This window comes from Rhipicephalus sanguineus, chromosome 9, assembly GCF_013339695.2.
Source record: "Rhipicephalus sanguineus isolate Rsan-2018 chromosome 9, BIME_Rsan_1.4, whole genome shotgun sequence".
NCBI classification, from domain to species: domain Eukaryota; kingdom Metazoa; phylum Arthropoda; class Arachnida; order Ixodida; family Ixodidae; genus Rhipicephalus; species Rhipicephalus sanguineus.
This window is the reverse complement of record NC_051184.2, coordinates 21,131,638-21,144,281: the sequence shown is the minus strand read 5'-3', so window position 1 is coordinate 21,144,281 and position 12,644 is coordinate 21,131,638. Positions and strand designations below refer to the sequence as shown.

Here is a 12,644-nt window from a genome sequence, read left to right as displayed (position 1 = left end):
AGAAGCATTTCAGGGCGAGGTGCGAAAAAAAGTGGTTATAATACCAGGCATGATTCACTTTCCACTCCTTCTTGCGGTTTGAGCAACGTAATAATAAAAATAGCAAGAGCTGTCACAGCTATAGCTTAAAAAGCGACCCAAACCGTATTTAGAAACAAGCCCTTTATTACGTAACCCAAGTTACGAACATTACTAACTGTAATGCGAATTACACCAAAGATATTGTTGCAGCTATTTAGTCAGTAAGCTAGCTTGACAAAGTAACGGCGACAGTGTTGCAGGTAAATGATTTTTTTTTTTTTTTTGCTCTCTCGCAAATCGATCGATCGATCGCATTCTATTGAGGTGTCTTTTAAGAGAATGAAAGCCATCGTTATTTGTTGTCGTGTTAAGGACGCAATGCCTCGCAAGTGGAGTTTAGCGCTGTTTGCGTGCAAGAAGGATAAAAAAAATTAAGAGGGAGCATTTTGCAAAGCGATCGAATCATATACAATGTCGGCCCGAAACGTAATGATAACGCCAGAGCGCGCGGTATAGGTTTTAGAGTATTCCCGATTTTGTTTTGTTTTCGAATCTCCTCCTTGAGCCGGCCGAATAACAAGCACGCTTCGATTGAAAAAAGTACCGGGCATCAAAACACCCGTGTCTCGGGAAATCTCATTCCTTGCGTGACGCAAAATGTGATGTGCTGGGCTGTTACTACTGTCTTCAAGGTTGGCTGCGTGACGTAATGCTGCCTGCTAAGCTTTTCTTTCTTCCTTCATGTCTGTTTGTGGCGGTTAACGGTATCTTCTACAGCCGAAGCGCGGTAATATTTACAATGCCGCGTATCATCGCGTTATGGCGTGTAAGGGACGCTTCTTGCCGCAAATAACGCTATAATCTTGCGCACATAATCTTGAACTATATAGCGGTTGCTAGATGACTCACTCCTGATATCTATTTCCAATTTTGTAAAGTTCTTTCTTTCTTTTTCTTCTTATTGCGTGCTCTGGACGGAGAACGCTGTCAAACAGTGGCCTAACATCGCAAGTTTTATTGCTACTGATGCAAACTTCAGGTCTCGCGTAACCCAGTTCACATAGATCTTTAGACGCAGCGTGGATATTTTATAAAAACGCTTATAGCGTACACTTGCACGCGCAAAAGCATACGTGATGTTAGCATTACTGGGAGGCACATTACCGCTATGTGCACTCTAAATAAAAATTCTAAGCTGCAGATTCTTTGACTCAATCTGGACTGGTCATAGTTTATCTCGGCTTGAGCATCGGAGGATGCGTGCAGAACTTTGCACCCATGGAAACCAGCGCGCCTACGATGGCCTCGTTCTGTTTTGTGCGCCTATTTTTCATTGTATACTTTGGCTCCATCGGCAGTGACGGCACCATTGGCGATACTCTATGCCGCGATGGCTTAGCAGAATACGTGGTACTGTTCTGCGTGAGCATTATCATGCCGCCCGACGCAACCACAAAGCGGTCCTCCCGCTCGTCTATCGCGTTTGATGGTCATTTTTAAGATCTAAGAAAAAAAATGTCGTTCTTGTGTAGGTCTTGTTTAGCCTCTTTAGCCTCGTTTTAGGCCTATACAGATCACCGCGCGACCATGCGACATGAGACGGTGGACGATAAGACGGGCCCTAAAGGTGCTGCGCGTTTATAAGTACAGTATACTCACGGATTCGAACGTGACATCAATGTTTTTTTTTTTTAGTATGACGACTGGTATGCGCAATTGGTCGAGATAAAGACGTCATGTCGCGACGAATCTGGTCTCTAAAGATAATGTTGGCTCTGATCTACGCATTCGAGTCGAAATTACGCCGATACGACCCGAACTGCAGAGGGTGGAAAACGAAAGTATGTGCTTTACTTAGCCCTAAATTGTCCCGTTTCAATCCGTGAATACTGTACATGTAGCGCTGTATTACCGGCCACATACGGCATAAGCAGTGCCGGCTGCATAACGGTTGACAAAAAAATGAGAATCTTCACAAAACTGACGGCTACAGTTGTAAATGTGCTGTCCGAAGCATAGTGTCTCTATCCGCATTCAGAAGGTGGAAACGTTACGTTATGCTCGTTATATATATATATATATATATATATATATATATATATATATATATATATATATATATATATATATATATATATATATATATATATATATATATGTTAATTTTTTTAAATTCAAGTTGTCCCTAAAAGCCCTTCGGGTTGAGGATACTACAGATACAGTGCGTGCACAAATACAGGCATGAACAAAATTCGTAAAACAATTAGCAAGGTTAAAAAAAATAGATATAACTACTTGCACGCGACATAAAATAACACACGCACATATGTAATAAATGAAGCTATTGCATGGCAGCGGATATAGTAATGAAAGGTAAAACAAAAGTACGAAGTTTGTTAATAAAAAATACATAGAAGTACAAACCCAAAGTAAATGTACTGTGAACTGAATAAAAGCGTAAAGTACGAATCCGTAGGACAAAACCTTTGGAATGTTAATCACACGTGGTTGGTTATAAGTTTCCTTATGTATGACTTGGTATACATACGCTTCAATCACACTTACGTGTCCTATGATTTTTACGTGTCAATGGAGGACTTCGTCCCTCGAAACGAGCAATGCCTTAGAATTCTAACTTGTTAGTATTTTCTTTTTCCGGTAAGGTAGAATGTTTACATTATCACCACCTGTAGATGATAATGCATCACCTGTAGATGCAATTCCAACAAAGTAGCGCAAATAAGCAGGTGTTTCGTACAGGCGGTAGATTTTTTTTTCTCTTCAAGTGCAGCAAACGTCTTCGTATCTGCATATAATAATTGCGGTAATGCAAATCATCTATTCCGAATGATACGGAGCTCTGTACACAACTATACGACACCGTCAGCTGTCCAGTCGCGATGGCCTGAGCGATGGCCGATAACCCGTTTGCGTGCCATGCGCGGTCGCCTTGTTTATGCATGGTGCTTGTTTAGTGGGTCTTTAAGATGCACCGCGGGCGCGCTAACGGCGTCCTCCTGCGGTTCGGTTGGTCGCGCTCCTTGCAGCTGCAAAAGTCCTATAACTAGTCGGTCCGCTTTTGCTGTTTTTTTTGCGACGCCGTTAATTCGTACCGCACTTTCCCCTTGATTGCTGTATATGTAGCGGGACCCTTCTGTGTTTATATATATATATATATATATATATATAAGTCACAGTGATAAACAACGTTTTTTTCTGACGTTTCGACCGGGGAACGGTCTTTATCAAAGTTCAAACACGTACATTGCGATCGAGTTTAAATACACATTTCCATAGCATATACACAGACACAGACATTGTATTACGGGAATGTGTACTTTAAACTCGATCGCAATTGTACAAGTGTAATCTTCGATAAAGGCCGATCCCCGGTCGAAACGTCAGAAGAAGAATGTTGTGTTTTTCACTGTGACTTTTTACTCACATCTATAACGGAATACACAGACGAAGACGTTTGTAGCACTTGAAGGGGAAACAAAATATTTACCGACTGTATGAATAACCTGTTTTATTTATCCTACTTTTGTTACCTTAAAGAAAGTTGGTACAATTGACCTTAAGATATTACGGAATACCATTACATCAAAGGAAATGCACTCGCTAACGGCCTTTTTTTTTCTCTCTCTCTCTCGATATGGTAATGCATACATTATTGCACTCAGCGAACGAGTTTATGAGGAACAGCCAATGGAAGTCCACATACATACGGGAGTGTACTGAACTGGGATAGTGGTTGGTGTATAACTAAGTGGATCAAAGAGCGCAAGTATACTGTAAATACAGTAGTAGACAGAACTATGCCTAACGAATTCACTATACGTCCCGCTGTTGGGCTGTTTGTTCGGCTTCTCTCTATGTATGTAGTAACGTGAAATGCATACGCAGGAATACACCTCATAACACTGTTATGAGTGTTGTGCGTTAACATATTCGTGTGGCGTACACGACTGGTTAGAGGGCAGAGCTAAAGGCTTTGCTGTGCCGTGCGTGGCACGAGTTATTTTTTTAGATGTCCTTGGGTCACGTGTGTTCTTGTTGTGGGATGCGACGTGCCTGCTCGCATGTGGAATGCGGATGCAGCTGCGCACAATGCGGTTTCGGTTCGTTGCCTCTGTGAGCTGTAAAGCTCGACCTTCGCTAAAGTTCTTGCAGATTGCCCGTAGAAAGTATACAGAAAGTCCACAGAAAGTCTATAGAAAGTTTATACGAGTGCCTCTTCATTTGCGCTTTACTTCCTCGATACTGCATGAGTCCTCGTTATTTGTAAGTGTCCGCATATAATCTAAATCACTTGTTTATCTAAGTAATGAGGTAAGAATAACAAGAGACGTTTACTAAATTCAGAAGCAGCTTATAGTTGGAAGCTAAACAGGGACATCCTGTGCGTGACAAGAATTAATGGAACAAGTTAAAAGCCGTAACAACATATGAAATTTGTGATAGTGTTTTTCTTTTTTTCAGTGGAAATGAGCAGCCGACCTCACAAACGCACTGCTGGTTGACGTGAATCCCTGTTATATATATATATATATATATATATATATATATATATATATTACTTTACTTACGGATGTCCACGTAATCTTTATGAACATCCCTTTCGGCGGCCTATACTGACCAAAAAATGGCGCCGAAAATTGAATGGTTTAAAGGGGAGTCTGAATGGGTGTTCCTCATACACACCTCACCTCCCCCCCCCCCCCTCCCCCCAACCTTGCCCAATAGTCGCGCCACTGCTTAGTACACACACCTCAAAGCAGGATATTCCGATTACACAATTTCTATTTACAAAAAACCAAATCAATATGATCAGGGTGAAAGAAGTTGATAATGAACATACGTGGGTGAGCACGGCACGCAAACAGGCAGATGTGGATAATGACAAAACACTTAACAACATTGGAACGTAGGGAAAAATATACATTGAAATTTCCAATTGGTATTTTCCGGCATTCATCTTCTCTAAGTGGCAGCGTTTTAACGTGCGATAAACCTATCGTGTACGGTGTCTACTGTTAAAAAAAAAAAACTGCGGTTAAAGTAGCGTTTATGCAGTTCTTCTGTAGGTCTTGGTGCAGTTCTAAATCCTGCGCTTAATGCAGATCCACTACCGTGAAACCTGAGGTAGTGCGTCGCACGGGCAACCCAGCGATTCCCTTGCCACCGCCTCGGCAATCCCGCGCTTGCTTAGGCGGTGGCGCCCTCTCTTGCGCGGCGCCGGTATCAGCCGTATGTTTCAGAAGCGCTTTTCGCGATTTTAGGTAAATTATTGCGGCTAATTCTTGGTTATGTCTGCATTAATATTACTTTAGACCTTGTTAGTTTATTTTGCATTGGTTTTGAGCATTGTTAGCCTTGTTTTAGGCCTGTATACATTGACCTCTGCGTGACTATTCGACATGAGACGGTGGATAGACGCCAAGCCGGGCCTCTAAAGTGCTACGCATTTAAAACATGAAGTTATTCGCATTTTGCAGCAAATGATTGGTCGACCGGGTACGCCAGAACCGATGCGAGCGATCCCACCGTTCACTTATACTATGGTGTCTTTCCTTACACGGGCTACCGTACGGACTGTGCGATCGTTGCGCCTTCGTCCATTCGACCGTCACGCTCGCCTGACCTTCGACCCGCAGTCGGCGATTGTTGCGCTGACCCTTCGGCGTCTCCCATGAGCCCTCGCTCTCTGGCGCGTTGGAAGCGCATCGAAAAGAACGGCCAACAAAGCGTGCTTACTCCAGTTCGTAGCGTTGCCCAGCCTAAGGAAACCTTCGGCACTCTCTCGATTATACCGTATTTACTCGACTGCAGTTGACCCGGTTTAGAAGTTTGATGCGGGTGTACGAACAGATATCGGCAGGTCACGTTGCTCGTCAAACAGATCAACGGTGGTAATATATTAAATAAGGATGCGAAACAAAAGTAAACGCCATTAGCGGGCGAGCAAAAATTATTAAGTTCATGTAGTGGTTGTCTGTGTATGTATGTATGTATGTATGTATGTATGTATGTATGTATGTATGTATGTATGTATGTATGTATGTATGTATGTATGTATGTATGGGCGTCGGCAGGGGGTGCAAAATAGGCACTTGCCCCCCCCCCCCCCCCATCAATGAACACCAGCACTTGCACCACACCCAAGCCACACCAGGGCTCATCGCACTAGGAAGCCTTGCACAGTTGGGACGTCGGGTAAAAACACGCACGCACACACGCACACACGCACACACACACACACACACGCACGCACACACACACACACACACACGCGCGCACGGAACGCACCTGGCTAAAGAGGTCGATATGATTGTGAGATAAGAAGGAGGGAAGCGATTCAGCTCGTTGTTAATTCCAGAGAGATGTTTCGTTTCTTTCCCTGACAGTTAATTTCGTTCGAAACGGGAGTCTTTCGGTCGATGAGGGGTTCTGCTGCTAATCTACAAGGCTGTATGCCGGCTCAATTCTGACCTTAGATCTCGTTCGTATGCTGGTGAGAGCATGCGCTCCTGTTCTCGATGCGTAGGTCTTCCTAAAAAAATTGCTATAGAAAGAACTCTGGCATCGTGATCTTCAAACTGCCACTGAAATTCCGAGTGACACGTGGTTTCTTCTGTGCCTTTACACTACAGACGTTCTTGCGTCTTACTTCTTGGGCTGTACACACGAGCGTTGGACATCGACTCCGGTCAGTTCTAAAGCTTTCAGACGTTGACGACGCACCCCCCCCCCCAAAAAAAAAAAAAATTTTCAATTTTACGTGTGTACGTACACGCACACATACAAACGCATGCACAAACGTACGTAAAGCATGGTTGAAACCCCTTACGCTCACCCCCTCTCCTCCCCAAAAAGAAAAGAAAAACTTTTGGCTACGCCTTTGGCGTAGCCTCATCATAGGCGTACGTGCGCAGTGTTCCTCATTTGAGGAGGGGAGGGGGGCGAAGGTTCATCGCAGTTCCCCCCTCCCTACTAAGTCAATCTATGGGGCAAAATGTATGGGGCGCCCTCCCCTCTTAGGTGACTAGGGGGGGGGGGTGCCTCAACTACCCACCTCCCCCCCCCCCTGCGGACGCCTATGGGCCTCGGTACAGCTATTGACAAGCACTTGAACTCACGACAAAATAAAAAGAACGTTTTATTGCATTACAAGACGTATTAAAATGAAATCTTTGCATTTCGATCTGATTCGTGTAAAAAGGAAGTTGACGTTACCCTTTGCGAGCAACGCAAGTTTCATTCTTGCCGGGCTCTGCTTCGCTCCGCTGCGCCGGCTGTCGGGCAGTGCGGGTATTGCGAATGCTACGTCACAAGTCCGTTCTCGGAGGCGGGTGATTTGAATTGCGATAATGGCATGCGGGCAACTGGAACTTAATTTTTCAGGGCAGGCAGACACGCACGTAATGGAGGCGAAAATGCTTGAGGCCCGTGTGCTTAGATTTAGGTGCGCGTTAAAGAACCCCAGGTGGTAGAAATTTCCGGAGCCCTCCACTACGGCGTCCCTCATAGTCATGTCGTGGGTTTGGGACGTAAAACCCCAACAATTATTATCGTATCCATCGAAATGCGACCGCGAAAGGAGCCGGGCACCGCAACCACTGATCCACCGCGGCGGACGAGGGGTTACAAGCGAGATGATGCGATACTCCCGTTTTTTCCCTTACCCTTTGTTCCCGGAAAAAGCGATAATTCATCTTCCGTATTCTTTAACCTTCGCTGGCGCATTGTCCCGTCATTCTTCAACTCATGCAACGCCATCTTGATTCCTTTCTTTCGCGACAGCTCGCGCTTTCGGCGCAAGGGGGCAAGCGTGCAGTTTCTTTCGAAGCGCTGATAACAGTATCGTGAACAAAAAATTGTATTGTGGAAAAAAAATAATATAAAAGGCAAGCAGGATGTACGAATGAATTATTATTTTTGCTCGGAAGCTAGCTTACCCTCATACAGGCATATACTCCCCAATGGAAAAATGAGACGAATAGATGAAAAAACGGTGGTCACTCATTGCACGCGCCTCGTCATTATAACATCCGCTTGGCACGCAGTACCCCAGAATTCAACTGTTCAGTTGATTTCGCCTACGTAGATCTAGTACTAAGAGAAAGTTAAGGTCAACGTTTCATTTTTCGATATGACAATGACGTCTTATAGCCAGAGTGTACGGAACGAAAACCGAAAACGAAAAACGAAAAAAACGATATTTTTGACCGGAACGAAAACGTAACCGAAACTTTATATATTATTTCGTTCCGGAGTGAAACCGAAATTTTTTCAATCGTTTTTCGGTTCACGCAATCCGGAACAACTGAACCCATGCAATGTGAGCATATCTCAGGGCATAGTAGTTGCGCGTTCCTCAGACAGGAATTCCAGAGCAAAGATATGTTGAAATTGTGCGAAGAACGAAAACAGTGGCAACCAGAGATGCTTATATTAACGCAAGGGGACTTTTGCGCGCCTGTCAAGCAGGCCAAAGTGGAGAGGGCATTGTCGGCGCTGAAATTTGTTACAGCGAGAGCTGTTATGAGATCACAACAGCCGATTGTGGCGCCAAGTTGTCCGCCGCCGCCGGTGTACGTGACTGCTATCGCGTGATATGAGAAAAAATAAATGAGAGACAAATTTCTAGGATCGGATGGGATCTTAATCCGTGCCCTCTGCGTAGCAGTCGGGTCTTCCAGCACAGTGCCACGCTCGTGCTTTTAACTCCATCGCAAAAATACTCGATACAGGCGTCATGTCGGGCAAGGAATTGCGTTAACATATGTAATATAGCGTGGCATAAGAGTAAAATAACAACCAGTCATCACACAATGCTAATAGTGCAAAGAGTGTGTGGTTTAATGCTTCTCATCAGTGTTGCGGAGTTGCCACTCCTGAATTGGAATGACTCCGGAATCATTCCACATTTTGGCGACCCCGGAATGGAATGGGGACAACGCTCGGAGGAATGGAATGGTAATGGAATTAGGCGCCTTTTGCTCCGAATGTAATGGGAATAGAATTACGTCTGTTTCCGAAAATAGAGCACGTTTTCGTCTACGTGCTGTTTTTCAAACTTCAAACGTTAGTAAGTCAGAGCCTCGCAAATTAACAATAAAGCAGTATTTTTTAAATGGCTTGGATGATTACAAGCACGGTACATTTATAAGCAACGCACCTACTACAAACTGAGGCATAAGTTAGTGTACAAACAAATGCATTATCCCGGCAGATACCGAAGGGAGAAAAAACTACTTTGCGCGTTGGTTTGCATTGATATCCCCACGAAAGTGGGGTTATCCATGCGAAAGTGGCGAGTACTCTTTGCACAGCCTGATCTTTATCTCACGAGCAGTTTGGTACCTGACCCACGTAAATAACCTTTGCGTCAAGGAAGACACTGCATACCTGCGCACAGGCGAACACAGAAAGTTCTCCTCACCCCATCCATGCTTGCGAGGCGCGCTTGACAAGCGTGAGTGCTGACAGGCAGTGCGGCCCAGTGTTCCGTATTCGGTGCAAAGGCACTTTTGTCAGCATAAAAATACGCTATGTCGCCATTTTAGCATTGACAGATTTAGGCTTAAACAATATTGAAACACCACCATTTGCTCAAACATGTTGACCATGCAAATACTATAGGTAGCGGGGTACTGCCCCTTTGGGAATTAGTAGTGTGGTTGTACTGCACGAGATTACTATCCCTCGACCATGGTAACGTTTTTTGCGTACTTTTGCAGTTCCTAATGCATCTAATGACATCAGCTTTATGGGACGTTCATTCTTAACTCGATAGAACTATCAAGATGCCTTTCCTACGCTGAGGAATTACAGGAACGGAATCGAACTGCCAGGCCACTCGCAGAGTGCGAATGGGCTAAGTTTTTTCATTCCGAGGAACTGAAATGAATGGAACTGCGGCAAGTTCTAATTCCCCGGAATGGAATTGGAATTGAATGAAAGCGCCCATTGCGCAACACTCCTTCGCACGCGCTGCAAAGTGCTCAGCCATAATTCTTCATCATCATCAGCCACAGCACAAAGTGCACATAATGCCTTACCGATGTGTAGCGGGTACCGCGATTCTTCGAAGAATGACGAAAAATGGCATAGTGGGAACTATAATGAACTAGAAAACATGTTCACTATAGTGGGAACTTCGCTACTTCAGAAAAATTGCGATCATTTATCACGTAGTGGGTACACTGCATGTATACATGTATTAGTTGCCCCAAGATTCTCTACAAAGTCCGCTATAGAAAGTCCGCTCTACAAAGTCCGCTCTTCCAGCCTTTGCTGTGACTGTGCTGCGTGTTCCACGCAGGCCTGCGATCTTTTTATCAGAACAGCGGTCTCACATCAGAGAGTACACTCAATGACGTGCTGCTTCTGAGATCGTGCTCACTCCCTTGACACAAAGCATTTAGCCGACTAAAAAAATTCGTATTTGTCTTGTGAGAAAATAAATACCATGACTTTGAAATGAATACTAGTTTGTGCTAGTTGGTAGGAATTCGTGGTACAGTTACTTCCGCTCCTCTGAAGAACGTGTTTTACCCTTGTCCCACTTTCTTAAAAGGAGGGCAAGTAACTACATCACAAATCCAATGTTTTTTTTTAATGATTGCCTTGCCTTCAATTGTTTTCATACAAAAGAAAAAAAAAACCGTTACGAACCGTTACGGAACGTTTTTTCTTTTTTTCGTTCCGGAACAGAAACGGAACGGAACTTTTTGCGGTGGAACGAAACTAAAACCGAAACGAAAAACATTTCGTTCCGACACCCTGCTTATAGCATCCGTAATCATTGTAATGACACATACAGTGCAATATGGTTGATATGATTCTGCATAATACGTTTTTCGGCCTAATACGTTTTTCATTCCATTCCCGGCTGACGTCCCTGGAAAATAATGCATTCTGATAAGTTTAATAGGACTACATTCTTGCCGAAATTCGGATAATACGACCGCGAAAGCGTATCTTGATCGATGTATCTAGAAATCCTACGTTTATTTTTCGGTATACTAGATCAAACCACGATCCAATAAGCCACGATCTGCACCTTGCAGAGCGGCTGAGGCCGCAGTAGCGTTGGTTTTGCGTAGCTTCGTCGCGAATGCAGAGGTGAGGGAACAAACTGCAGCTTCTTCTTTTTTATTCTTTTTTTTTACTTTTCAGAATAATTTGCCCCCGAGCGTTAAAGCAAAAAAAAAAAAAAAGTTAAATGTTGCTCAATAAAAGTGAGTTGCTGACGGAGTATGCATATTTTTCCTGCTTTTTTTACACCTCTCTGGTTAATACGATTTTCGCATAATATGTTTTATTTGCCGGTTCCCGTGGAAATCGTATCGACGATATTTCACTGTATTTGAAACACGTTCTTTTTTTTCCTATTTGGGACACAGTGACCAAATAAAGTTAACCGAAATTGGCAACGTTAGCCCACTAGCTTCCTTGGAGAAGAATGTAATTCATTTTTACGAAATAATTATGTAGGTCCGCGAACACTCTGTGAAAATTTATTACGTCACGTCGACTTGTCGCTGGAACTCGAAGATGGTGTCTCGACCTATTCTATCTGTGCGTGGGGTAAATCACGGGGGTCCTGACCCCCCTTTGTGATCAAATTGGGGGGAGGGAGGAGGGGCACATGCCACGCAAGTGTCCCCCCGTTGAGATTTATCTTTCAAACATCATAACTGAATTGCTCGACAGGTAGGTATCGCGCATTCAACTTTTTTTTAACGCCTGTTAATTTTGTAGTGTGTGTCTGTGTTGAATACCTTCCAGCTTTGTAAGACTGTCATAAATTTTCATTCAACAACCGTTTGACTGGTTTCCGAGAATTCCTAATAGCACAATGCAATCACGGGAGCTTGAAAGCCATGCTTGTCTTTAAATTTTATTTTCAAGTATGATATTAATTTTAATATATTATAAAAATAAAACGAATATTGATAAAAACAAAATGGCCGCCATGTCAATATGTGTGTACCCCCTTGTGACTTTCCTGGTTTTACGCCACAGGTGTTCTGGCTTACCAAGCGGCAAGGCTTAAAGGGACACTAAAGAGGAACAATGAATTGGTTTAGATTGATAAAGCGTGCTCGGAGAACTCTTGTGTAGTTTATTTCACCACCATAGGTTTATTATTAGAGGAGAAAACAAAGTTCAAAGTTTCATTTTTAAATCTCGCGCCAAACTTTGTAATTCGTGACGTAAAAGATTTCAAAGAGCATTTAACGTATTTTGGCGCCAGTGGCTCGACGAAATGTCCACAAACTCGTTATGTCAAGTCTCTGGCCCCCTCAGAGGACAATGTACTTCGATTTAACCGATTAGGAACTACGTAGGCCCAAGCAGGCGCAGTCAAAAATGTGTGACGTCACGGCAAATGGTGCGGGAATTCCAAGGTGGCGTCGCCACCTGTATTGTCATTTTGCGCGTTTTCTCGCTTATTAAGCGTCTTCTCGCAGTAAGCGTGGTGTTTTTGGAATCGTGGAAGATTACTTTACTAATGCGAGAAAAATCGTTTTGCTCTTTAGTGTCCCTTTAAGAGTGGTGTTTTCTTTTGTATGGCGGGAGGGCAATTATAACTAATATGCGAAAAGTGGTTT

General features: G+C 43.7%; 1 protein-coding gene across 2 annotated transcripts in view; it reads left to right on the top strand.

The window, feature by feature from the left end:
- Positions 1–12,644, top strand: part of LOC119404729 (uncharacterized) — a 364,008-nt gene that overhangs the window by 206,692 nt on the left and 144,672 nt on the right. The window lies entirely within an intron of this gene.